Genomic DNA, 27,322 nt, shown 5'->3' with positions numbered 1-27,322 from the left:
TAATTAGATGTTACAATAGCTATAAAATAGGAATTTATGCCCATACAACCTTTCAGCAGAAAGATATATTCAGTTCTTAGATATATAGGTTCCTTATTATAGATTTTATGTTTTGGTGTTGTCTCACTCACTTCTTCCAGTACACGCTTTGAAACTCTTACACATGGAATCACAGATGGAAGAAAAAGATCAGAACATGGGTGTTCTAGTAAGAGATATCTGAAGAGATAATCAGCAAGGAATCTGTAGATACTTCAGAAGTGTTGTACAACAGAGAAGAGACAAAATAAGCTAAGGATAGAATTATATATAACCATTGATTAAGATTCACTTAGGAAGATTCAAAGAACTGTAGAAGATCATTTCAGTTTGAAAAGACATGAACATTTTAAATTGAAAAACAGAAAAAAAAAAACCCTATAACTAATGGTAGGAAGAAAGAAAGGAAAAGAGTAAGAAAGACTCAGCTGAGGAAAAGATAATCTCATTGAGGAACTTTACTGAGAAGGAAAAATAAAATAGTTCATTTAATAAGAATTTAGTTGAAGGCATAAATTTGTGGAATGAAGACATTAGAGCAAGAAGGTGTTTACATATGAATTTAGATGGAAATATTAATGAAGTAGTTAACTCCTCCTATCCACATACAAGAGTCCCAGGTAGACTGTTTCTTCAGGGACACGTGCTTGGCATATGGCAGCATGAGAATGTGAAAATTCTCCATGTAACTCACAGAATGGTGAAATATCCTGTGCAGAGTTGAGTGCTAACGTGGGCATATGGCTCTCTGATCTAAACGTGCTCAATACTGCATTCTGTCTTCAGGACCTGAACAGGGCCATGGAAACCTAGCTCAGGATACTTGTCAGACAACAACAGTTAAATATATTCTGAATGCATTTGGGAACTGATATTAACATACTGTTCCTGAAACTGAGATGTCTTACTTGTTTTTCTTCGAGGATTCAGAGAAAATGCCTACAGTTTATGAAACATTGCCTGATCTATGCAGAAGTATGGACACAGGAATTGAAGTGCCTGAGGCCTCAAAATTTTTAAAATTTCTTGACCATGATTTCAGAGAATAAGTGTGGACCACCGGTCTGCCAGAAGTATATATTTAGCTTTGAAGATTTATGTAATAAAAGCAAAGATAACTGAAGGGAAAATTATTTCTCCCTTCTTGGACAGTGACTGTATTATTACAGGGTAAGAATAAGGTTATCTTCCTTCCATACTGCCACCTGCAACATGAGCTAAAATGTGTTTGGAGAATATTTTTTCTTTCATGATCTTTCCGCTTCTATGACAGATTTAAAACACTGAGAAGACGCAATACTAAGTACAGATTATTAACAAAATTCTATTCTATTCTGGTGGTGAAACATGAAAAGAGATGCATGCTAGGACTGTGAAAAGGACACTTTTAAGGAAAATATTCTTTCAGTTTACACAATGAAGTAATAATTGCTGTAAATTCAGGTAGATTACAGCTAGACAATCCTGATGTATTACATTCATATTAGACTCTGCTATACCTTTGCAGAACAATCATATTATTACAATGAATTTTGTATCCTGAAGTTCATAATTGTAAAACAATATAAGAAGACTTAATATAAAAGCAACTTGACAATAAATGTCCCTAAAATCAAACTGCTTTAAAATGATTGATTAAGATTTATACATAGACATAGAAAAGCAATGTATTATAATTTCTTGAGGGGAAGTAATATTTGCAAACAAATTTAATCTTTAAGACAAACCAGACTATTACCTATAATCTTTTTGAGCTGTCAGTATTTTTTCTGTTAATTCTCAGGCAACTCAGCTTTATAACGGATTTTTTTTTTTTAATATGAGGGAAGCTATCTACATAAATAATCACTGAAGAAATAAAACAGTGGTAGGAAAACCTTAAATGACTGTATCAAATTCTATAGGTGGTATAGTGATATAATTTACAGTATTCATAAATAAAAAATGTCTGCCCTCGCCTACTTCCTTTTCAGTCAGGAGTAGTCATAAACTGGTAAAGTCATTTTCTGTAAGAGTGCAAAAATGACAAGAGCCCATTTTTGAAGAAAATAATGCTAGTTTACTCTTTCCCAAATAAGAATTTTACAATCTCAGCTGGGGAGGCAATATTGCATATATTGGTTTTCATCTTCTGGAATGGTTATCAGAAAAGTATTGTTTGCAGTATAGTGATTTTTACTGCAACCACAGGGGGAAAAAAAAAAAAAAAAAAAAGTATATATTTTAAATGAAGCTCAATAGAAGTCCAGTTGGAGAAAAGAAGCAAGTTTGAGAAATGTAATTACAATGGAAAATCGGTACATAGGAACTTCTGAATACAGGACTGGCTTCCTAAAGTGTCTATCTGCATCCTAAAATGCCTGAATACATTCATAAATACATCCTTGGTAGTAAGTGTCTCTCAGTACAAGGAAGAAATTAAGATTTATAAGGGAAGATTTATTAGGAAATGTATACCTTTGCTTTATGTAAATTAGTTATCTATATATGTTTCAACAACCAAAAATTTAGATCCAAACTATAAAAGAGCCTATATTTTTCCTGTTAAAATTCTCCATGCTGTAAAAGACTGTTTCTGGGATGCTCAAAATTACTCACTCTTTGACAGGTTTTCCCTGTTTTGACAGACTACTTGGAAACTGTCCATCCTTTTGGTGCATAGCACTCCAGAAAGGTCTCACTGTCTCTTTACAATAAATACTTACTGAGCTATAGAATAGGTGAAATATAAAATTCTCTTGGATAAGTGTGTAATAATCTGGAATATCTTTTTATCTTATTTCAATTAAAATTTATGTGAAGCATTTACTTGAGCAAAGGGTGGAATAAGAGTGCTACTCCTGTGATAATGTGGTCATTGCTGAAAATCTAGCTACATTCTCTTTCTCTCTCCCTCCAGGCTGTTAGTATGGAAGGAAAAAAAAAAAAATAGAATTTGGCAATTTAGAACCACTAATTTCAGCCAATGTGCTGACTTTTGTGTCACCCTATGAGGTGTCATACCTCTTAAGTCTCTCTTACAAAAGACTATGAGACTTCCTCCATAATTCCTCTTTCCATAACACTGTATTTTCTGAGCCTAGTATATTTTGCATTTAGAGTGCTGCTGCAAAATAACTATAGCATATGAAAGACTCAGAAAAAAAGAGACAAAGAACTGTACTACATACCCCTTAGCACCTGCCTAGTGTCATAAATCTTTATACACATTAACTCTTTAATCTTTACAGGAAGACTAACCCAGAGCCAGTGGTTTCAAAAGACAGGAAGCTGACTTTTGCCTGACTCCTTTTTATCTTATAGTCACTGCTTAGACTTGAGATTAGCACAGCTATCAGTGAGTTGCCAAGCCAGTCAAAAAGATTATTTCTTCTAGAATGTATGAACCGGATTGGGTGCCTGTGATCAAGATAAATCACTAATCTTTTTCAGCAAGGCACTCTATTCCAAAGAGCCATGAGGGCTTGCAGAAGGCAGCGCTGCCCCAAGGCACAGACACTTTAATGAAGAAGTACCTCCAAGAGAAATAATCCAGTAGGATTTGGAGGCAGTTGCTAATGTTGTGTGGTTCCTGAGGAGAGACCTTAAATGAGAGATGGGCCTAGAGTTAGAAGAGGTTTCTGGATGGAAAAAAGGAGGAAGGTGATGGGAGGAAAAGGGAAAAGGAAGGGAAGGGGAAGGAATCTTAGGGTTAATGGTCATTTTAGAGAACAGAGACTCTGTCAACAAATGGAATTTGAGCACTGTTCCTGCTAGATGAAAGGTTTGCTGTTTGCTTTCTCCACAACCTGTATAGGACTAGAAAAATTATTCTCAAAAAGAAATGAGAATCTGAGGGACTCCAGATATTTAAACTCTTAAACAGCATGAAAAAGATAGAAAAGTTTGGACTGGAATGAGCAAACTAGTGCTGAGTACTTAAAAGATGGCAGGATGCAGATGTAAAAGTTAATAAGGAAATTAGGACAGAGCACTTAAGAGACTGTTATAATGCAGCAGAAGATGTTGGGATGATACTCTATTTTCAGGCCTAATAACAGTGTGGAGATACTGAATTAGTCTACCTATTGAAGTAGAAGAGAATAGTCTAAATATCCTGAATATAGTCAGACTCTTAGGGGAGGAAAGAACTGGGTAAACATAGGACTATAAACTTATTTAAGTCAACGTGCATGAGCTCCACGGAGCCACATTAACAGGAGTCCATTAATAAGTATTACAGAAGGAATAAATTCCTGTCCCTCATCATGAGTAGAATCAATTCAGACAATGAAATAGTCAGATCCTATGTCTATTTTTTCCTCCTACATTGGCTTTTGAGTCTATCAATCATTCAAGGAATTGTTTTCTCCCAGTATTTTCTTCTGAAGATACCTTATTCCTTCAGGATACTCATTCTTTATATATTTACCATATTCTGGCAGCTATTGCAGCAACAGTTCCTGTCCTGTTGTAGGACTGATTCTTTCTACTGAAGTCAACCCTAATTTTACTCCAAAAGGAACAAGATCTGGACCCATTTGTTGTTTATGTGAGCTACAGAACAGGGAAAAATCAGTATTCTGGTAACACAGACATTTATTTTGTCTCTTTCTACTGAAACATCTAAAATATTTTTCAGAAGACCTGACAGGCTGTTGAAATGTTATTAAAATGTATGCCAGATGGTCATATTCTCAAGACAATTTCCCCAAACATGCCTACCTCAGTGATCCAGGATCCTTATGTCCTTCACTTCCCAGTCAAAGAGGATTTGGTTAGGGGGATCTAAATACCAACATTTGTCCCTAAGTGAGCGTTACTCTTGAATAATATACAGTCTTATCTATGCCCTATAGAGGTTAGTGAAAAATGAATCATATAGAAATAACTGTAGAGGATGGAGATTTACCAATAATGTTTCTGGATATAAAATCTTAAAAAGAAGATCTAGACATAACTTAAAGTTGATAATAGGAATGTGTTTGTGTTTCTGGTCTAGAACCCTGCTGCATTTTTTTTTTTTTCCTAACTTTATATAGAATCATGGCATTCTGAAAGAATGTATTCTGTAATTTGGGAAATAGAGAAACTGGTTATACTGATCTTAGGGCAGTATGAAGTTCTAAATTGATAGAATTATTCAGCAACTGACTCAGGCACCTGTGTGAACAAATGTCCAGAGGATACACCTCAGTTTTCCCACAGAATTACGAAGTTTCCCATGTCACATGTGCAATGTATTATTCAGACTTCTTTCCAAAGTCGTATTTAATAGTACCAGAGGCTAACAATGTGAGAACAGTATATCTGCAAACAGTGTGGCAAAAAGCAAAGGCATATTTAATTAGCATGAATCTGCATGCATGTCAGTTAATAGTGACAAGGACTGAGCAGCAATTCTTCAGTGCAGAGGAAACAACAATTTGTAATCCTCTCATGCTCCTGAGGCAAACCATGAATTGAATTATAACACACTTCTCTTGAGATGTTTCTCTATCTTGAGTTTTAGTCTTGATATGGTCGTTATGCCCCTTACCAAAGGCAAAACTCTACCAGCTATTTTCCTGTGGATGCATTGTGGAATAAGAAAATACAGCAGATGAGATTTCCTCTCCCTAATCCCTGTGGAGATAAGAGGGAGCAGGGAGCATCTCAACAAATATATGTCATAAGCTTTCTCTTCTTTCCCCCTTCATTTTCATCTTTTAAAAAGTGGGTGGGAAATACGTTGCCTTGCCATAGCCAGGGAGGCTCAGGGGACTCTAAGCACATATCTCAGTTTATAGTGGTTCCCAGAAGGTGAAATAATCCTACAGAAGCGTTTTCAGTTCAGAAGGAAATTTCTTATAGACAAGTGGAGGTTATTCTGTTAGGTGTGAATCACTGTTGTATTAAAAAAAAAAGACCAGAAAAATTCAGAGAATATCATTATATAGTTAATTCTTATCTGTACTCTGAAGACAGATAAGCAGTAAAGTCTCAAGCTATTTTTATTGGAAAAGACTCTGTATTAATTTCACTAATGCTTTGTATATGTTCTCAGCTAATTTATCACTCAGCTGCTCATCCTAGAGCTACTAAAAATATCTGTGAATAAGTCAAAGACCACTAGGACTGGAGTTTTCAATTGTGCTGCTCTGTTCATCCATCAATTCTACTTTAAGTTCAAGCATTGCAGGAAAAAAATCACAGAATCTAGAAATGATACAAAAATTGGTGCATTTGCAACTGGGACTAGAGCAAAGAATAACACCTGAAACCAAGTTATCAGGACTCAGATATCTTTAACAGAAATGCAATCAAATGTTTTACACATTTCAAGAGTTTGAGACTGAAGGACAACAGAACTCAGAGCAGTAAACAACATAGGTTTAAAAATAATAAATCAAAATATATTTTTTTCAAAAGATTTCCAAAAGTAAAGAATGCAAGAATACAGTGTCATATGCATAAGCTTTAGTGAAATTTAACAACATGTCTCTCATTTCTTTCATAGACAAATAAATTTAAATGGATTAATATAGATGCTTTATCATATGGTTTTAAAATCAGCTGGATGGCTGTGAAGAGAGTGATAGCTAGTACAATATCAAGGTAATCGTAAAAGGTCATAGATCATGTCAAACAAACATCTTTGTCTAAAAAAAAAATAAAATGACTACATTTAATTGATTAAAAATAATTCTGTTACAGGGAATGCTATTTAAATATTACCTCTTGCTCTTAGTTTTACTGTAGAATTGATAAAGGGTTTTAAGAGCAAGCTAAAATCCCATGACTAATCTACAGGGATTGTGCCTCACTATGGAAAGACAAATGATGTTTGGTGTAATAAAGTAATTTTATATATAATAGGAAACACAAAATTTCTAAGTTGGGTGGTAGGGGGAAAGCTATCTCAAAAAATGGTTTTGCAGAGAATTGCAATAATATGTTTTAATTAATCCCGAATCCAACCAGTACAGTAAAATACAGTAAAATATTCACCATGGGACAATGTATTTAACAGAGTCACATGATAGAAGATCTGATGAGAAAGAAACACTTGGCAGTTAATATTGATCAGCATTAGCATGCTATCTTAGATATCCACATAATAAAATAGTGTACATTGTGTTAAAAAGAACAACTCTTCCTTCTCCTTCAGTTAACTACTTCACTGACTTTCATACAAGATTCTCCTGACACCAAAAAGAGCCAAAGTTAACCCAATGACATTATAAAAGCAAGAAATATATAGTGTAGTTACGTAATGACATCAAATTAAATTTGGTTTAGAGTTGTCTGTTGTTTTTTTTTTTTTTTATTATTATTTGTGAGTAAAATTTAATTTAGACCGCATTTTCTTGAAGTTGGGATGGGAAATATGGAAAATCTGTTACTGAAGGTCACTGACGTTCAGAATTTATTTTGTTTTTACTTCATAGATATATCAGTCCAGCTCCTAAAGAGGCGTCTTGGAAAGGGTGGTTTCCAGATACACCAATTCTTTATCCACACAGGGACTTAAAAGACAGACAAATCGCAAAAAAAGTTTGCTCAGGACAGGTCGGTGCCTGTATAAAGCTGGTGTAAAAAGCACGATACCGTTTCAGCACTGTGCTAAGCTGTGACTTGTTTAGCCCATGTGGGGCTCAGCATGGGCTCCCAAGGGACTCTTAAGTCTAGTGCCAGGTTTCTTACCTTCATGGTTTATTCATTTGTTTTGAACATACCTTTAGGAAAACCTTAATGTAAGAATATTAATGCGTTTACTTTTTTTTTTTTTTTTTTCCCTGAGAATTACAACCTATATTTACAAAGTTATCTTAATACGAAAGATGTGTATATATCATCCTGAACTTTTTTTAAGCATGTTCCTAAACCCATGTAAGAAGGAACCTAGAATTCTATTATCTGTATGCACAGACACAAAAAATTAGTTCTGTCCGCATACAGATAAAGTGACTGGACAGAAGTTCATCTCCATTCAGAATAATGCACCTAGTTGTGTATTTCAGACCCATATATTCTATAAGCATTCAGATTCCTACCTTCAAATGAAACCATTAATGAATAAATTATTTTCTATATTTTTCAAGAAAATCTACCTTCTCTACGTTGCCTTGTCTACTTGTCTTTACAGAATTTATTTTATGTTATTTTAATACATGGATGAGATGATAAAATATTCTGGAAGACTTGGATTTCTTACTTTAATGTGGCTATTAAAACTGTTGTCTTTGGTAAAGTTTTTTTCAGGTAAATAATTAGCTAAATTATTTAGATTAGTGGAATATATTTAATTTTACATGACTCTTTCTTACTGGCTTTTGGTGAAGTAATTCACTATGTATAGATTAAGACTGGAAATTAAGTGGTGTCTTACTTGGGGGGTTTTTAGGGTGTGGTTTTGAGGTGTAAGGTTTTTTTGTGGAAGTTATATAGAAACATGTATATCTTCTTGACATCTGTCATGCAAAAATACTCCTGTGCTGAAATACAAATATATAGCATAAATAAAGCAGACTTCTTTTAACCTCTTTAGTCAGAAACACAACTATTTCTGAGATACATTGTGATTGCCTTATTTTACAGCTATATCTTACACATTTTTAGTTATGTTAATTTGGTAATTATTATCTAAACATAAATGTATTCTGAGGGGTGAAAAGTAAACTTTCTCTTCCAGTTGTAGGGGAAAATCAAAGTTATTGTATATCTCATAAACATTTTGTTAATCTGTAGAATTCATTAAAAATGTCTTTTTTTGTAGATGGAGAATTCATCAATGAAAAATTGTAAATGAAGGTAATTTTTTAAAATTACTTCCTCTTGGAATGTAATACTGATATGCTTAATTAGTCAATAGACCCTTCTAATGTGCTTTTAACTACTTTATAAATTGACTTGAGAATAAGGATGAGTGTTTAGATATTCTGGTGGGATTGACATTTTATGTTCTTTCATGAGTTTTATTTTAATACACAGAGAATCATTGGCTGTTTTAGTACACTGATCTCATACAGTATATTTTAAAGTGTTATTTGCATCTTTCCATATTACATTAAAAAGAAAATGTAAATTCTCCAAGAAAAAAAGATTACCAATGAGTTCCAGTGGGATGCATTCTAATCTTGCTGTCGTGATGCAAAATTTACGACTTATATTCAGGAGAAGGAAAATCCACAGAAAATAGATTTATTCTATACCCATTTGCATGATGTTTCAATTTGCAATTGACTTTAGAATTCTATGCCCAATAGGAATTAAATTCTATAAGCTATCTGAAATACAGACACATTTTTTAAAAAGACTGTATTTTTACATTTAATGATCCTGCTATGGTTGGTTAACAACTTGCTTTTACAGGAAACCATTCAAGAAGATATCTCTAATAATCTATTTTTAACTGGGAATTTATTTCTTCTAATTTCTCAAATTATCCAGTTTAGTAAGTGTTTTGTAGGATTAATAAAATGCTTTGCAAATAAAAACTGAAATAACATCGCAATATATTTGAAACATTTGGGCTTCAGATCTCTGAGTGCTCATTTGAAAGAAAAAAATATTCAGTGAGCTGACCTCCTTGTAATTCTGTTTCTAAAAAAAATGGTTACAACATAGCAACCTATGTTATTTTTTCTTAATATTGCACATAAGGAAATCTCTCTATCAAGATGAGGGGTTTTTTTTCAGTGAAGTACAATCATAAGTTTTTATTTCTGGGGACCTTGAACAATGCTAAATATAGATATTTTGGTATCTGAGTAAAAACATCTTTGAATGTAGTACTTTATGTTCATCTCCTAACAGTTCTTATACTAAGAAAAAACAGCAAGTAGTACAAGGAAAGGATATAATAGTGTTTATGCATGTGTTTTTTGAAGAAGTAATTGTACACAAACTCTTTTTATCACAGCCTTTTAAATTTTACTGTTCTCTTCCCTCTCCTCCTGCACAAGAACTCAGTTTTCCTACATTTTGAGTGTTTGCATCATCCATGTAAAAGAAGTATTTAAATGTTGAAGTGACTTTGGTTGACTCCTTCTCTTTTCTTTTTTTTTGTTTTGACATTTGTGTGATTCTTTTTTGTTTTCTGGTTTCTGCCAGAAAAAGAATATTGAACTACCAGAAGAAAATCAATTAAGGTTGGCCAAACACCTTACATTTTCTCTACAATTATTCATGTGAATAAAACATAAAATCTACTTAGGATGAGATTGTGTCTCTTGTCTTCAGTTTCTGTGACTGTTTTAGCAAGTGAGTTGCTGGCAAAAATAGATACACAAAGTATACGTTTTAATGTTTCTGGCCAAATATTTTCTGAGAGAAAACTAGAGACTTTGAATTGATAGCAGACATTCACATTAAAAACATGACTGTAAAGTAACTTATATCAAGGATAGATGACCTCAGCTTAGATTCATAGTTTTAGATGCAATATTTTGAGGGCTCTTCCACCTTTCTTTTCAAAAACAGAAGTGGCTTGGGACAAATTGAATTAAGGAATGACAAACTGGAGTACTTATTGAATAAAGTGGAAATCAATTATTTAATCAATCCAGAATTATACAGGTCCAAATTATTTATGTATGCAACTGGGTTTTGCTTTACTGTAGTTACAGTGCTTTAGACCCTGGCTGAGATGACAGTGTGTTTAGAAAATATTTGCTAAGCTTTAAGATAAGACTTTTCTTCACAAATATGTGGACCCTTACAAAAAGTCTGCAATGTTTTGCAGTATGTCTTAATGGTTAAGAAAGAAGCAGCAGAGGCCTGTCATTATGGAGATCATCAGGTTGTCAAAAGCAGTCTGTGCTGGTCATTGGGCTACATCAGAAAACATTTTATGTCCCTTAAAATGTCCTTCTTGAGCTACTGAAAGTATAACCTCAGACTACAAAACCACTGGGTAAGTGCTGAAGCTAATTCTAGATCCAAAGGAAATGCCAGAGTGTCAAATTCAAGCTCATTCCTGTGACATTTGGCATCCATCTTCTGGTAAACTTTGGGCTTGGGTACAAAAGAATATAAGAATTTATTAGACTTCCTAATAATTTTGAAAACTTCTGGTCACAGAAATGCTCAATATAAATCTTAGGATTATATCGAATCCTTCACAAGAAAGGTAGATATTTTTCCACTATATTTCACAATTTATATTGTGAATTGTTTCTGCCATGTAAATTTACATTCGTAAATTTAAAATATATTTTTTTCATGCAGCTTTTGACCTAATTTAGTAGGTTTTTCCTTGGGGATAGCACATCCATTTTGAATTTGATGGTCTGACACTTTTCCCATCAAACTGTCATTTTTTTAGGGAAGACAAAAAGCAGACCATTTTCCTGAAAACAGAATATAAACTAACCAGTGAAAAAAGTAATGCTTGTTTGAAAAATGAGGCAAAGTGGGCTTGTCATTCAACTTGCTGCATTAGTTTTGAACTTCTACAAAGAGAAAAAACATTTATCTGGAAGGAGCACATATCTGCTTAACCAAAATTATTTTGTCACAAGAATGATTCTGCCACTTGGAATTAAAATCTTCCTCCCTAAAGAATAATTATACAGTTTTAATTAATATTTTTTTACCATTTAATTGCTGAAATGCACAATAGGTATCTTACATTAGAAAATCACCATTTCGCATGTTTCCTTCAATCTCCCAATTTTGCATGATTTTAGAATTAATTTAGTTGGCACCAGTTTTTTTTGAAAGAGTGAAGATAGTATAGGTGAAAAGCTCAGTTCTGTTTCTCAAAATCAATTAAAATTTCAGAGTTTCAGAATAAAACATTCCTTAGGAAGCTGAAATAGCAAGACTACCATCTTCTTTATGACACTCTTTCACCAAGATTTTTAGTTTAAATTGATGTATTTATAATTTTATACTGCTGTAGATGCCACAGCAAACATCGGACTAAACAATGATGACAACTGGGAAAAGTAGTGGAACCACAAGACAAAAAAGATGCTTGTTACTGGATCAGACAGAATAGTCAGATGTAGATAATTAAATCCATTTGAACTTCTTGTGAATTTGAACTCAAAGATAACCGAATTTTTATTAACTTTTCTACGCCTTCCACTAATGACAAACATATGTTATAGCTAATCATTCATTTTATCAATAAAAAGAACTGAAAAATGTTAGACACTCTTCCACTCTGTTGAAATAACAATTAAGATAACAATTAAGATAACAAAAACACTTCATATTTAAACTGATTTTAAATATTTTACCCCATAAGAGCTTGCCTTTTAAGGGCCAAACTGCAATCAGTTCACTTATGTAAGCAGATAAGAAAGGAAGTAAAAATTAACCTGAAATTTTCCCTTATTTACATTACCGGGACTTTGAATCACTTCGTATTCACAGATAAATTTTAACATAAAAAGTAGAAAATAAAATAGCAAATATGGAACGAGCAATAATTCAGCAACTAATTCCTTGTAAATCATGTTTTAATAAAAACAGAGGTTTTATTAAATACCAATTATGATTAATGTTCTGAGCATATAAAAACTTACTGTGTAATAAAAAATCAAACTAAACCAAAAAAACTCTCAGGAGTAGAATAGAAGTGTTGACAGCCAGACATATATGACAGCCAATTGATCCTTATTTCTGAAAAGCCTGTTAAATAACTAATTATTCGGGATGAAAAATATCTCTTGCTGTTAGCTCCTAAATATGATCTATATGTCCAAATGATCATTACAGAAGAAACAGTGTACCTGTAGGATCATGGCTTTCTGCTTTTCAGATAACAGTTAAAATGAAATGGAAGAGAAGGAATTTGTATAGGTTCAATGGTTTGGTTCTGTCACAAGATTTTAGAATGCAGTGATCGTGTTTTGTAAAGAGGCTGAACTCCAGCTTTTCAATTCATTAAATTTTATACCATTGTAGCAGCACCCTCGAGAGAGTCCATCAGCTTTCAGACATTGCTGTGTTCTAGTGTCCTGCTCTCATAATATTCACAGTGAATTTTCTTTTTCTAATACACAAGTTTACAACTAGATTTCAGTATTTCTTTTGTAACTCAAATTTTTTAACAGAAACAACAGTGAGCTCATGACTTCCTATTCAAAGTTCAGCACTGTCTGTGCATGATTGAGGTACTTATTCACTGCAGTAGATGTGGTAAGTTAATGATGCCTCTCTGTAGACATGGTATTATTATGTATCTTGTAGGCCTTGTAGGAAGGTGCAGAAGTACTCACAGGTAGGCCCTATTAACCGACTAATTTTTTGCATGCAATTTACCTTTATTTTTTACTTCCTATGTAAAATAAGAGATTTTTTTTTGTGTTTGATCACTTAATTTTAACTAATCTGAGGATTATAATACTATATAAATATTATATAAGTATTATAATAAAATATCCTCAACAGAAACAACTTCAGCTCTATCCTATGCAAATCAGTTTCTGTAGCAATCTTTGGAATAAAATCTCTTGACATCCAAGTGTAGGTTTCAACCCAAGCAGGTCAAGTTTGGTTGTTCCAGAGGGAATTAACTGGACTGTGTATGACAGGGGAACAAGGAACTGGAAGAATAAGAGAGTTGTAAGTTTATGTGGGTCCATTTACATCAACAAATCTGCCTTTCGGTAGTTTGTAGATAATTTGAAAAACGCCCCTCCATTCTGAATCTATATTCATGTGGCTACTTGCAGAGAGGTCCAAGGCACCATGCCATGTTAAAAAGTCCTCTTAGACTGGAACCGGACAGGCTTCCACTCAAGCTGGGCAGAAGAGCAGAAGTAGCACGATATTTATTAGCGTAGATGTGAACCTTTGTAGAAGTTAACTGTATGTTGCAAAATAGAAGGACTCTAAAGAATTCTCAAAAAATAGTTTTTTAAAGGTCAGACTTTTAAAAAAATATATTAGTGGTTGGTAATACCTTCCTCTCAAAACCACAACCTAACAGAAAGAAAATTAAACTAGCAAAAAATTGTGAAGTGTACTGAAAAATGACTAGGCACTGGTTTCAGTTTATAACTGGGAAGGCAAATCAATCAAAAATATATATATATCACTCAAGTATCTTTCTTCTCCTCATTCACTTCTTTCAAAAGTTCTGGGATAGAAATAATATTCATGCAAATAAATTTTGCAATTAAAACCACCTAATTTGAATCTATATTTTTATTTGCTGTGATAGTAAGCAGTTGGATATTAATATTTCCTTATGTCCTCCATGGTTCTAAATGTAGAAGAATACAGGTACAAATTTTCCAACAGACTTCTCAAATAGACATTTCATCACTCAGTTTCATCACTCATACTTTGACTATTAACCCACAGGGAAACCTTCAGTAAAAGACTGATTAATAGGATGCATTTTCTTCACTTACTTGCTTGTTTAATTTTGTTGATATTTCTGAATGATAAAAGGCAAATTATTTCAGTTCAAATGAAAGTGATTCTTTGCTTGACCAAAAACAGGACAACAAAAAAAATTTCCCAATTTAGATAATTGTACTTTTTTTAAAAAGTAAATATTAAGTGAAATATGAAACTATAAATTTAATAATAAAATGTACTTTAAAATGACTCATAGCTGTTGAATAGATTGCAATTGAATGGTTCAACTGCTTGTAAGATTCTTTAAAAGATTCTCTTCAAACAGTTTGGAAATAGTAAAATTTTAAAAGAACCTTCTCATATCTACAATTTGCATCCTTCAAACTGCCACTTAATATTAAAGAAGATTTACAGCCCATTCTGGACTGATGATGTAGGAGATGAAACTTTCTTTGTCTGAAATTATTTTCTTTTCTTTCCTCCTGCTTGCCTAATTGTACCAGAAAATAGCTGGGCATTTATATTCATGATGCAATTTTTCTAAAATTCAATATCCTTGACTCCAGACTTGCGGAACATTGGAGAATGTCAGCTGAGAGCTAAATCCTGGAATGTCTCCTTTCAAATGCTTAACCAAAGGAATCATCTCATGGACAATTACTTTGTTTCTGAAAACAAAAACCAAACCAAACCAAACCAAAACCACAAAACCAAAAACAAAACAACAACAACAAAAACAACAACAACAACAACAAAAAAAAAAAAAAAAAAAAAAAAAAACAAAACCAAAACAAAAACATAAACATAAACAAAAACAAAAACAAGATTTCAGTACAAACTCAGGTTTTTAATTTTATACTATATATGTTAGGGTCTGTCTCATCCTAATCAGGTCTCTCCATTACAAGTCTGAATTACTGTCTCATTAAACGTGTAGCATATTCTATTGCTGCTCTAATGAACATAAAATTAAGAAAAACACATCTAGATTTAGATTTTCAGCTTTTTTTCTATTTTTTTCTTAGAACTGTGTAATAAATTGTATGCAATTGTGCCATGGTTGTGTGGCCTTATGATGTGAGTATTCATGCAAGTCACTTAAAAGGAAGAAATATTTGCTCTCTGGATTATGCTAGACTTAGTCTGCAGTATACATATCTCTATATGTCCCTATATATCTAAAATTTATAAATAATTTAGCATATAAATATATTGGGTTTGTCTGCCTACTTTTAAAAATAAGACAAATGGTAACACAGAAAACAAGAAAAAAGACTAGTCAAACTGGAAATTAGCATTATGGGGTGAGTGTTGCAAAGACAATCCACATTACATTCTCTCTCTAGGGGGAATTACACATCTCTAGAGGGTAAATGTAATTTTTCCCAGTTGATCAAAATAATGACAAGAATTCAAATACTCTGAGGTTCAACATTAGGTTTTGTTCATGCTTTGTATGCAGCTGATACAGCACTGTGCATGTAAGATGGCAAATTCATTGATTTCACCACCCTCCTTAGTTAGACAGCATACCAGATATAACCTAGCATATAGTAGTGTCTTCACTTACTGAGTCTGTTTTATGGCCTTTAAGTGGAAAAAGATTGTATGGCTTTCTAAGGCTAGTAATTGTCATAAGAAATTGTGAGTGTGGGAGACAACTTGAATTGCTAAGAATATAAAGCATTAGATGAACATGTTCACTTTGAGACAGACTTGCTTTACTCAAAGAATACTTATTATTACCAGTGAGCACATCTCAATAGTCTTTTTTCAACCACCTGACCTGCATTCTATGAGGGAGCTACTAACATTGCCAGAATGCATACTGCAAATATACATATATGTGCAAAGGAGGAAAAGTGGAATTTTACATTCAAATGATCCATCCCCTTCACCCACCAATATTCTGTTTTAAGAAAAACTTCATGAAGACAAATTATGGATACTTTATAGAATATTTTCTCTGATTGTTCAACTCTCTTATCTGGGATGTGGTTGAGAACATTGAAATTAAATCAGTTTTTGATTTTTGAGGTCAAATAACTCTGCTTTTACATGGTAAGCAATGCAGAGATCAAGCTTTTATGAAGGACTTATTATCCAGTCTCTTTGGTTAACAGATCAATAAACAGTAATAAGTAGCATGACAGAGAAGTTCTATAGAGCTAGTTGCCTACGCAACAGGGCTTTTATATTTCTGACATTTTAATAAATCACCATCCAGAACATTCAGAATCAATTGTATTCTACATATTGCAGAGATTTAAAAATAACTGCTACATTTCTACACCACTGATTTGTCATTAAAAACTTCAGAACGCAGGCCTGAAAAAAAATGATGTCCCCTCTTTCTGTTAACCTTACTTACAAACTCTTTGCCTATCCTCATAAGATCAGCTAAAAGTTTAATAGTTTTAATCCTGAACAAGTATGTTAACAATTTCATTAACCACCTTAGAGTTTCATTTATGCTGCCATGCTTAGTTTGTTTATATTTTACATTGGTTTTCACTTTATTTGAGGATTTATATTATTTTCTCAACTAGAAGTATTATTTCTGTAAAAAAAAATAAACAAACCCCAAACTTAATTTCAATTAATTTAATTTAATGAGGTTTTTTTAATTATTTATAGCACTTTTACAGAAAAAAAATGTAATTAATATAACTAAAGGAAAAAGTTAAGAAGTTTAGATTTCTTAAGCAGCAAAGACATCTTCATCAGTGTGTCAGGTGCACCTGCCTGCTGAAAATGTGGCTTCCTGGCTGTTGAACCTTTCCTGTGCCCTTGTTCTCAGGGCTTTATGGTAGTTGTGGTCCTTGGCCAATAGGAACTGACATTGCCCACAGATCAGGTTTGGCTTGGGTGTAAATGGAGTCCCCTGGGGGACCCATTTTGAGCTAGTCTCTCTCGGAGCAGTGTGCTGCAGGGAAGGACTCTCCCCTTGGGTTGGGATATCGCCCAAGGAAACCCCTTGAGCTTCCTATGGTTTGGGATGTTGCCCTAAGAAGTTCCTCGAGGCTGAGAGTGCTTTTTTTATTAGGTGAGTGATTGAGCATTTTGCATTGTCATTAAACCCTAGGAGAGTATATTGTGTTGTCATTAAACCCTAGGAGTTTGTGTGGTGATAGTCTGTTCACTTCTCATAGACGTCTGAACCTGCCATTTGTATGTTTGTGGAGTGTTGATTAATTATGCTGAAAAATAGATATTATTCTTATTGCTGTTTATCTGAGATTTTCTGCAACAATTATCTCTGAAATTTTAAGTGAAATTTAGCCACTGAACAGAAAATCTATTATTTATAGTGTTTTATCTGTGACTCCCATACTAATTTCCTTTCTCTGTACTTTCTGAACATGCAACAGTAGATCTCTTCCAAGACATACTCTTGTTAGCAGGTTTTAAGTACTTTTCATTCAGAGTTTCAAGATTTTTATAGAAGGAGTAGACCTCCTCTGAAATTCAATAATATACTCAAGAGAGAAACAAAATTTATTTATTGGGGCACTCATTTGATAGCATCACTGCTTACAGAATCATGGTTAACATTGACAAAAATGAGACACTGAACACACACAAAACTCAGGGACAACAATACTGACAGAATATGTAATCACTGTAATAGGTAGTAGCTGTAACTAATATTGAATTCAGAGAACCAAAATGAAGCATTCTCTGGATTACAGCTGAAGCCAAGGATATTTTTCTGACAATTTTAATGGACTAACCATTATGATACGTAAAAAGGAGAGTTATTGAGGCTACTTCATTCCTTTAGTTTAATTTTTTTTTTTCAAAATCCCAAAGTGCATTTCCTCGAAGACTGTGTAGGAAAATAAAAGTTTTATTGCAAGCATTTGGAGAAGAAAGCACTATTTAGTAGAATTACACATTTCTCATGTAGAGTCTCTCTTTTACAAAAGTCACATTTTTGTATTATATTTGGAACTTTTTATGAAAGATGCACACATGAGAAAAAAAAGATACTAGATATATGATAAGTTGAGAAATGAGGTCTGTAGCAAAACACTGTGTTATTCTGGGCTCTTTATAGAAATGAATACTCAGCTCATTGTGCTGAAAGATGGTGAAATCTATATATACATAACTTATATACATATATATGAGTGGCATGTGACATTGTTTTAATTATTTTTATTATTTAATTAATTTACATTACTAAAGTAGGACCATTCTAGGATAGTGCATCAGTGATAGGTAGCTGATCCTCAGTGATTTTTATATCTAGTGGTATAAATTTCCCTATATAAACAGTGTAGGATAATGAAACAACTGCCCTGAATACATCTGTCATTTGGAAAAACTTTTAAGTTTTATTAATGTCTATGACTGGTGTAGAGCACTGGGATCAAAACACATTAATTTATTCTGATATTTAGTTTCTCATTTCTCAGAGCTGTGCACCAATTGACATAATCATAGTTAAAGCTTTCAGACCATAATGGCAACATTATCCACTTGTTGCTGAGCCTGTTTCCTTCACTTCAAAACCTTCTACTGAAAGGTATCCAAAGAGATACTTGTTCCATGAGGCTCAACTAGAGTATTTGCTGAGAGTAGTAACCATTAAGTGGATTTAATAGTGGGTTTAAATCAGTTTGGGCTTAACACTGTTTTTATGTTGTTGCTTTAGAAAATATAAAGCTGACATTAGGAGGAATTCTTTTGTCATATATTTAATGCAAGGCATACCCTTCAGTCACAGTAAGTCAGAATTTACTAGTGGTGATTTTTCATCAGCCATGTGCCTTCATTTATATAGTTTTGAATCCAGTTTGTTTGACTCTATTCTCAGAATCTTCAGACTTTTAAATTTTGGAATATTCAACAAAACATAACAAAATTCTATGTGACTATTCTGTGTTAGAATAAATAAATTATTAAAAAAAAATTCTGACAAGATTATAACTCTTAAAGACAAGTAAAACCTACCTTTTCCTTTGGATAGCTTCAAGACATATGTTTTTTAGAAGAAATATGCACTATTTTCTTGCCCTTACATTATGCAGATATCTGTGAACAGGAAAGCACACATCTGCAATACCATGACAGAACATAGTGATTATTCAAATCCTACATATTTGAGTTGGTTTGTTTTTATTTACTCTAGCTCGGTTCCTTACTAATTTCAGCTAGCCCATATTAACTCATATTATTTGGTTTAATATTAAAATTTTTGCTTTGCTAGTTCATCACAGGCAAAAATACAGTATACATGTTAGAGCTACAAAAGCTACAGTTTTCCTCCATCTTAGCCCTTTACCTATTTGAAATCATTATTTTTTTTTCTTTTAAATATTGGATATATCCAGCTATATAGATAGATTTCCCATGATTTTTCCATTTGGATGACTGTCCTGGGTTGAGTGAGTGGTGGAGTTTTTTGGTGGCAGGGGAGGGGGCTATCGGGGCGGCCCCCTGTGAGAAGCTTCTCAAAGCTCTCCCGGCTCCACGTCAGCTCCACTTCTGTTTGGGAAATTGAGCCAATCGGCTGCGCCTCTGCGATAACGTATTTAAGAAGGGACGTGGTGATGTGCAGTTGGACTTGTGAGGAGGAGTTGCTGCAGCTGCATGAACACCAAGGTCAGTTGGAGGAACGGAGGAAGAAAGGAGGGGGGAGGTGTGCCAGAGCAGAGACCCCCCTGTAACTTGTGGTGAGACGGCAGGGTGCCCCCCCCTCTGCCACCCATGAAGATCTATGGTGGAGCAGACATTGATTTACGGCCTGTGGCTTCTGCTTGCCTGATCAAGGTTCTGTGCCCAAAGAAGGATGGGGTCTCATGGGAAAAGGCAGCCCCACTGCTGTAATTCAGTGCTGGGAGGATTGCAGCATGAGAGGGAGTCCCACGCCGGAGCAGCTCGGGAAGGGCTGCAGCCGTGGGAGGGAATCCAGTCCAAGAAAGTTAGTGACCCATGACGGAGCAGTGTGGGGAACGCTGAGGCCCATGGGAGGAACTCATGTTGGAGAAAGTTTGTGGAGGACTGTCTCCTGTGAGAGGGGGACCACGATGGAGCAGGAGGAACAAGTTCCGGACACTGCCCTCACCGAACATGAAGGAATGGCAGCGCTGACTGCACCCCCCATTCCCTGCCCCTGCGCCACTTGGGGAGGAGGTAGAGATATCGGGAGCAGAACTGAGACCAGGAAGAAGGGAGGGGTGGGGGGAAGGTGTTCTCAAGATGTGGCAATGCTTCTCACTGTTCTACTCTGTTATGTGTTGTTATTGTCTTTAATAAATGTACGTTCTTTTTTTCTTCCCCTAACGAGTCTGCCTTTTGCTCGTGATCATAAAGGGGAATTTTTCCCCATCCCAGTCCTATCTCAAGCCCCAAGCCTGTCTCTCTGTCCCTTCTCATTGCCGGAGGGGAAGGGCGAGAGAGCTGCTGCATTGTGGTTGGCTGCCAACCAGGCCCAAACCACGACAGTAACAAAATTGCTTTTCAGAAGTGCCAGAACAGGAACACCAAACACTGTAAGATATAATTTAATATTAAGAATTATCTTGGCTCTCCAACCAAGTGAGTCTTTAATACTGATCACTGAAGTCTGTTAAATATTGTGGCACAAGAAGCTACTCTCTGATCTTCTTGAGCCTCTCAATTTTTTTCTTTTTTGACTGTTCCTATAAGAAACCGAACACCTTTGGTTACTTCCAAAGTCTCACAATTCCAATAACACTGCAGGGATATAAACCAGGAGGAGGTTAAACAAAACCAGTAGTTACCTGAGCATCTGATTTTTTGACTACTTCATTTTTTGGCCAGCAGCTGCAAGAAATTTAGCTAGGTTATTTTCGGGGAAAAAAAAAAAAAAAAAAAAAAAAAAAAAAAGGAAAAAAAAAAAACCACACACACACAGAAAAACCTCTATCTTTCTTTCTCTTTGAAGAACCACTTGCCTTTGTCAAATCTTTAAAATAAAACACTTAGAAAACTGAAAGAAATTAGCATATGTAATACATTCTAATATATGTGTTTGCAGAAAAGCATAATTGGACATTTGAGGAATATTTTTGTACATTGGTCTTAAATTACTTTGTATTGAACAAAAAAGCTCTGGAAATGCCTTCTGGTATAGTTCCACAAAGATTACTTAATTATACTGTGGGAGCACTGAAGGGCAATGCCTGACCTAAGGTATATCACATGGGCATTGTTATTTACTGAGTGGCTATTTGTTTATTTCTGGTATGTTCCTCTAAGTCCCTTATTAATTATCCTTAAGCTTCCAAGTTGAAGCTGATATGTAAAAGCATTATATCATCTTATGCTCTTCTTTACCTAAGGGGCACTTAAATGTTAACACTGGATACAGTGCCTCAAGGCTATTTTCTAGCATTATTATACACTTTATAAAATATTGCTGAAGCACACAATGAACCATGTTAAACAGTAACCAAATACTTAATAAATGTATTTTAATGGGTAGTGGCATTGCTGAAATGTGTGCTTAGTTGGCAAATCTACTAATTAAAAGAAGTAATTAATTTATTTAAACTATGTGATGGATACTATAATTCCAATACAATTTTCTTTAAAAATTGTAGAGATTTGACCACAAAACAGTTTTCTAGTTTCAGAAAACTTTTCATAGAAATCAATATAAGCATTTCTTAAGTAGAATTTTTGGTAGTTTTTCAATGAAAGAAAAGAGTTATCAGGACTATATTCTTATATTTATTATATTTTATTTAAAAACACAAAACAGTATGATTCAAGAACAGTTACTGTAGATGGAAAGGAGATGATGATATTTGCTTATATGTATATAAGTACATTGAAAATATGTTCATGGTGTCACTGACTGCAACTTTAAATATCTGTATTGCTGTATAACTCAAGCACAGGAGGAAAAATTGCTGTAACCTGCTGACAGCATGTTGAACAAACAAGAATGATATGGTTCCCTCCCTCTGTTTTTTACTCCAGATTGTTCTGCCAATTTATCCTGAAAAATTTTGATCATCTGGAAACTCTGTCTCTTCTAAAAACTGTATTGCCACAAGAGGTGATGAGATCTTATATGGTACATGAGAAGTTGTTTTTAATCAAGCAACGTCTGCCAAAATCTCATGTTTTGAATTTATTTTCTACCATTGATCCAAGATAACTTGAATCTGATGCTCTTCAAACACACTATGTATACTATTTCATTCTAATAATTTCCTTCTGAAAAAGTTTAGAATTTCACTAAGTCCTTTATGTTTTCACTTTTGAAGTAATAGTTTCCAAACTGCTTGCAATGCCTCACATATAAATAAAACATTTAAAGGTCTATTCTAGCGTATTGCCAGATGATTGCAGTGAGTTCAGTTGGACAAATTTAAAGCATTAGGAACCCCTCAGGTAGACTACTGTTTCCTTACCTGAATTTCAATAACTCTATTAATACTGAAGTAATGCAGCCCAGTAAGACCAAAAAAGTGAGTATGACGCAACACGACGTTCATACTAGGGTTTTTTTCTGCTATCTTATTCTTGTCTAGTACTGAGCACTGGTTACCCATTAACAGTTGGAACATATTAGATCTATCTCTGAGTATGTAATGCTAGTTTTTTCATCTTAAATGAGCATACTTCATGTTTTCCAGGAACACTTTGCAACATGAATCAAAACATACTAAAGGGAGGTCATAAGGAGATTTTTTTCCCTCCTCCACCTGCTTCTCCTCTCCCCCCTCTCTCCTTATCAGTTGCTGTAGGAAGCAGTATAAAAATATTTCAATGCTGGGAGCAGGTATCATTTCCAGAGCTATTAATCTACTGTATTTATTGCCACTGCATCCTTTCTGCTGTACACTGCCAGGCATGAAAACCAGCTCTGCTTCACTTTCTCTTAATGTTCTTGCTGACATAGCGCTGTGCCAGAAAGACAGACGTGACTGCCAGTATCTGATGGGATAAATAGTTCTGTGGCATGTAAAACCAGAGTGGCAGTAAAACCTAGGCAATGGCTTTACTTTTTTATCAGCTAGAGGCAGATACATAACTCAGAGTTGTAGGGATTCTGTCCCAAGCTGTTTCAAAAATAAACTGTGTTAGCAGTTGAAGACTCTGTGACTGAAATACAGTATATTTCTGTTATTTAATATGATGGGCTGGACTGCAATTTTTATCCTTTCCTAGGCGATAGCTACAAATGCAGCAATTTAAATATGAAGTAGGAGGTCAATAATTTCCTACATGGCTACTGAGTTTTGACTACATATGGTAGTCCACCTCCCTTGCCCTGAAAAGAAAATGAGTTGGAGTAATGCAATTTGGGAATTTCAGTAATAATCAGCAACAGTGGAAATTATAAATACTCAAAGCCATTCACACAAAATATCTTTCATTTAATCCTCTGGTGCTGTATAGTGTAATCAGACCGTTAAAGAGAACAGTTCCTCCCAGTGTGAAAGTCTTTTTTTTTTTTTTTTTTTTTTTTTTTTTTTTTTTTTTTTTAGTGTAATAAGGTTTGTAGGGGTGCATTTGGGAAAAAATAGTTATCTTGGGAGATGATTCACCAATTATTTAACCTTCCCTGGAGGCTTTCCTCTTAAGTTTTCAGACATCAGGTTTTAAAAGTTAATAAAAATAGAGGAAAACTTTATCTTCTTTTTTGGAAAAATGCAGTTTATGACCACATAACAGTCTAGCATAGAATAAGGAAGTGGTGGAAATAAAAGGCAAGAATAAACACAGTTCTATCCATGGCCCCAATATATACAGCCATCTGCCTTTCTTACTGATAGGAAAAGCTCAGAAAATAGTAATGCTTCTTCATGGTTATAATCTTCTGATACTGCTAATAGTCTAGTTTAAGCATTGATTATTAATGAGATCTTCTTGAACTGCCATTTTGGGAGCTGTAGGTTGACACATAGGAAATTCTTTGAGAAACAAACTGAAGGGGGAGATTTCAGAATGTTGGCTAACTTGTTAATTAAATAGTACAAAGTTTTTAAGAACACTGTAACTCACTCAGGAGCGAATTCTTAAACTAGAAGTTTTTAATCTATGTACCTTCTTGGGTTTGTACTTATTTTCTTTAGTTTTTCTTGGCCTGCTCTCATATTCATAACTACTGACTACAGGCATTCACAGAAAGTAATACTACACTATCACATTTTTTTGGTTATGATATCTGCCAGAATTTAATTTTTCAGTGGTTCTTGTTCCAAAAGTTCTGCTATATGGATATTCAAGTGGCCTCTTTACTTTTAGCCTAAATGTACAGCCATTACTGCATGGACTAAGCATACATGCACTCAGATGTTGCGTGGTTAATTTCCAGCCTTGAGATTCCTGGGTCATGGCTAAGTCTCATAATAATTAGAGCTATTGAGAAATAATGATGAAGTGAGCTCTTTGGCTATCTTCTCTTGTTGTAGGACAAATGCAGATATGCTACCACAGAGAGACTTTATTCTGACAGGTTAAACATACTGTGAGTTCAAAATAATCATATAGACTATGCCTTTTCTTAAGAAATAGCAACTATGAACTTCTCAAAGATTGTTCCCCAGAAGACATGGATCCACTATTATCTGTCTCAAGCTTAAAGATAAAAGCTCTGATGAAATCTCATTAAATATTGTGCAGATTCTATTGATTCGAGTCTATGAAAAATGGTGAGGGACAAAATAGGAAGGGGACATGACACAATCTATACCAGAATTCATAATTTATAAACAGAAAAAAAAGAAAAAAAGTGTCTGCTCAGATTCCATATATATCCTGCAAATCTTACAGAGGCTACTTTCTAGAATGCACAAACAATATGCACACACACCACGCACAAACAAAAGGACAAGCAATATAGATATCTTTCCATTTTGTTTAAATATTTTTTTTAAGATTGATTAAAGGTAAAAAACTTCTGCAACTCCTTCTGCGTTTGAGACCTATGGAAACATCTATCCATATTTATTCTCTATCATTTCACCCTCCTTTTCTGCTAGCTCTTGTATAGACTGATAAATTCTAGAATGTACACCTTAACCTTATTTTTAATCTCCTCCAGATGCACCTGTTGAATGCTGATGAATTCAACAGACTCTGCCTGGAGCATATTAAGTGCTTTTTGTTTGTCCCAAAAACTTCTGCAAAAGCTTCAAGAAGAGTATGGCTGAATGTCAAAGAACTCTAAGGAGAATTATTTCAAGGACAACCCATGTCTATCTGGAAGTTGTAGGTTAGTGAAGCAAACATCTACTAGCTGAAAGCCTCATTCCTTGAAATCCACGTGTCAATGTGAAAGCAGTCCTACCTGTGTGCTTAGAAACAACTTGAGACCTAAACAACACCCTGTCAGGGAAAACAAATGAGAATAGATTAAAGTCATGATGCTTATGATCTTGCAAACTGTCCAGTAATACAGTGAACTTTCTTGGGGCACAGTTAAGCAAAAGTGAAAGCAAGCCAATTACGAGAATTTTTAAGAGACGGGAACAGAAAAAAGGGAGGAGTATAATTATTTCTTTATGAAGTGTCTTTTGTTGACTATCCAGTATCAAACTTTAACTTTCTAATATCACATTTGAGAAAGTGAAGACCAGATCAACAAAGACACACTTTTTCACACCATATTTTATAGTGGTAGGAGACAACCCTCGAGACAGTAAGACGAAGGTGTGGTAGATGCTTGAATACTCCCGTAAACATAACGCTTTGGGCATTAAAGATACATGGAAGAAGCTGGAGTCATCCAGCTCTGGAGTCCTCAGTACAAGAAAGGCATGGACCCATTGGAGCAGTTCCAGAGAAGGGCTGTGAAAATGATCAGAGGGTTGGAACACCTCTCTTCTGAGGACAGATTGGGACAGTTGGGGTTGTTTAACCTGGAGAAGAGAATGCTCTGGGGAGACCTTATTGAAGCCTTTCAATACTTAAAGGGGAATTAGAAGAAAGACAGAAACAGACTTTTTTAGTAAAGCCTGTAGTGATATGACAAAGGGTAATACTTTTAAACTGGAAGAGGGTAGATCCAGACTAGATATAAGGAAGAAATTCTTTTCTGTGTGGGTGGCAAAACACTGGAACAGGTTGTCCAGAGATGCTGCATATGCCCCATTCCTGGAAACATTCAAGGTCAGATTGGACAGTGTTCTGAGCAACCAGATCTAGAAGAAGATGTCCCTGCTTATTGCAGGGTGGTTGCCCTAGATGACCTTTAAAGGTCTCTTCCAACTCAAATCAATGATTCTATGATTCTAAGAAGTATATTTTCTTATCTGGGTCTGATTTAGAAATACACCTGATTGATTATTATCTTAGTTGCTCCGAGCCTGCAAAGGTGGGAGACAATGACTGATACTCACATATTAATGTGTAAGGATTGCATGTTTTCTCCACCCATATTTCCTCCTTTGCCTTTTCCACTAATTTAAGAAATCTTTGGGATGAGAAGCTATGAGAAGCCCAGCGTAGACCTTATCATTGTCTATAACTACCTGAAAGGAGGTTGTAGCAAGGTGGGTGTTGGTCTCTTTTCCAAAGTAATAATCAATAGGATAAGAGGAAATGGCCTCAGGTTTCACCAGGGGAGGTTTATATTGGATATTAGGAAAAAATTCTTCACTTAAAAGGGTTATTAAGCATTGGAACAGGCTTCCAAGGGAAGTAGTTGAGCCACCATCCCTGGAGGCATTTCAAAGACATGTAGATAAGGCACTTAGAGACATGGTTTAGTGCTGGACTTTGCAGTACGTGCAGGTTTTGGCTGGGGTAGAGTTAATTTTCTTCATAGTAACTAGTATGGGGCTATGTTTGGATTTGTGCTGGCAACAGTTTTGGTAATACAGGGATATTTTAGTTATTGCTGAGCAGTGCTTACACAGAGACAAGGTCTTTTCTGCTCCCCATACTGGCATGCCAGACAGTAGGCTGGGGATACACATGAAGTTGAGAGGGGACATAGCCAGCACAGCTGAACCAAGGGATAGTCTGTATCGTATGACATCATGCTCAGCAATAAAACTAGGGTGGAGGT

The sequence above is a fragment of the Tyto alba genome, unplaced genomic scaffold, assembly GCF_018691265.1.
Source record: "Tyto alba isolate M040663 unplaced genomic scaffold, T.alba_DEE_v4.0 Super-Scaffold_13, whole genome shotgun sequence".
NCBI lineage: Eukaryota > Metazoa > Chordata > Aves > Strigiformes > Tytonidae > Tyto > Tyto alba.
The sequence above is the reverse complement of the archived record's forward strand: the minus strand, read 5'-3'. Positions refer to the sequence as shown.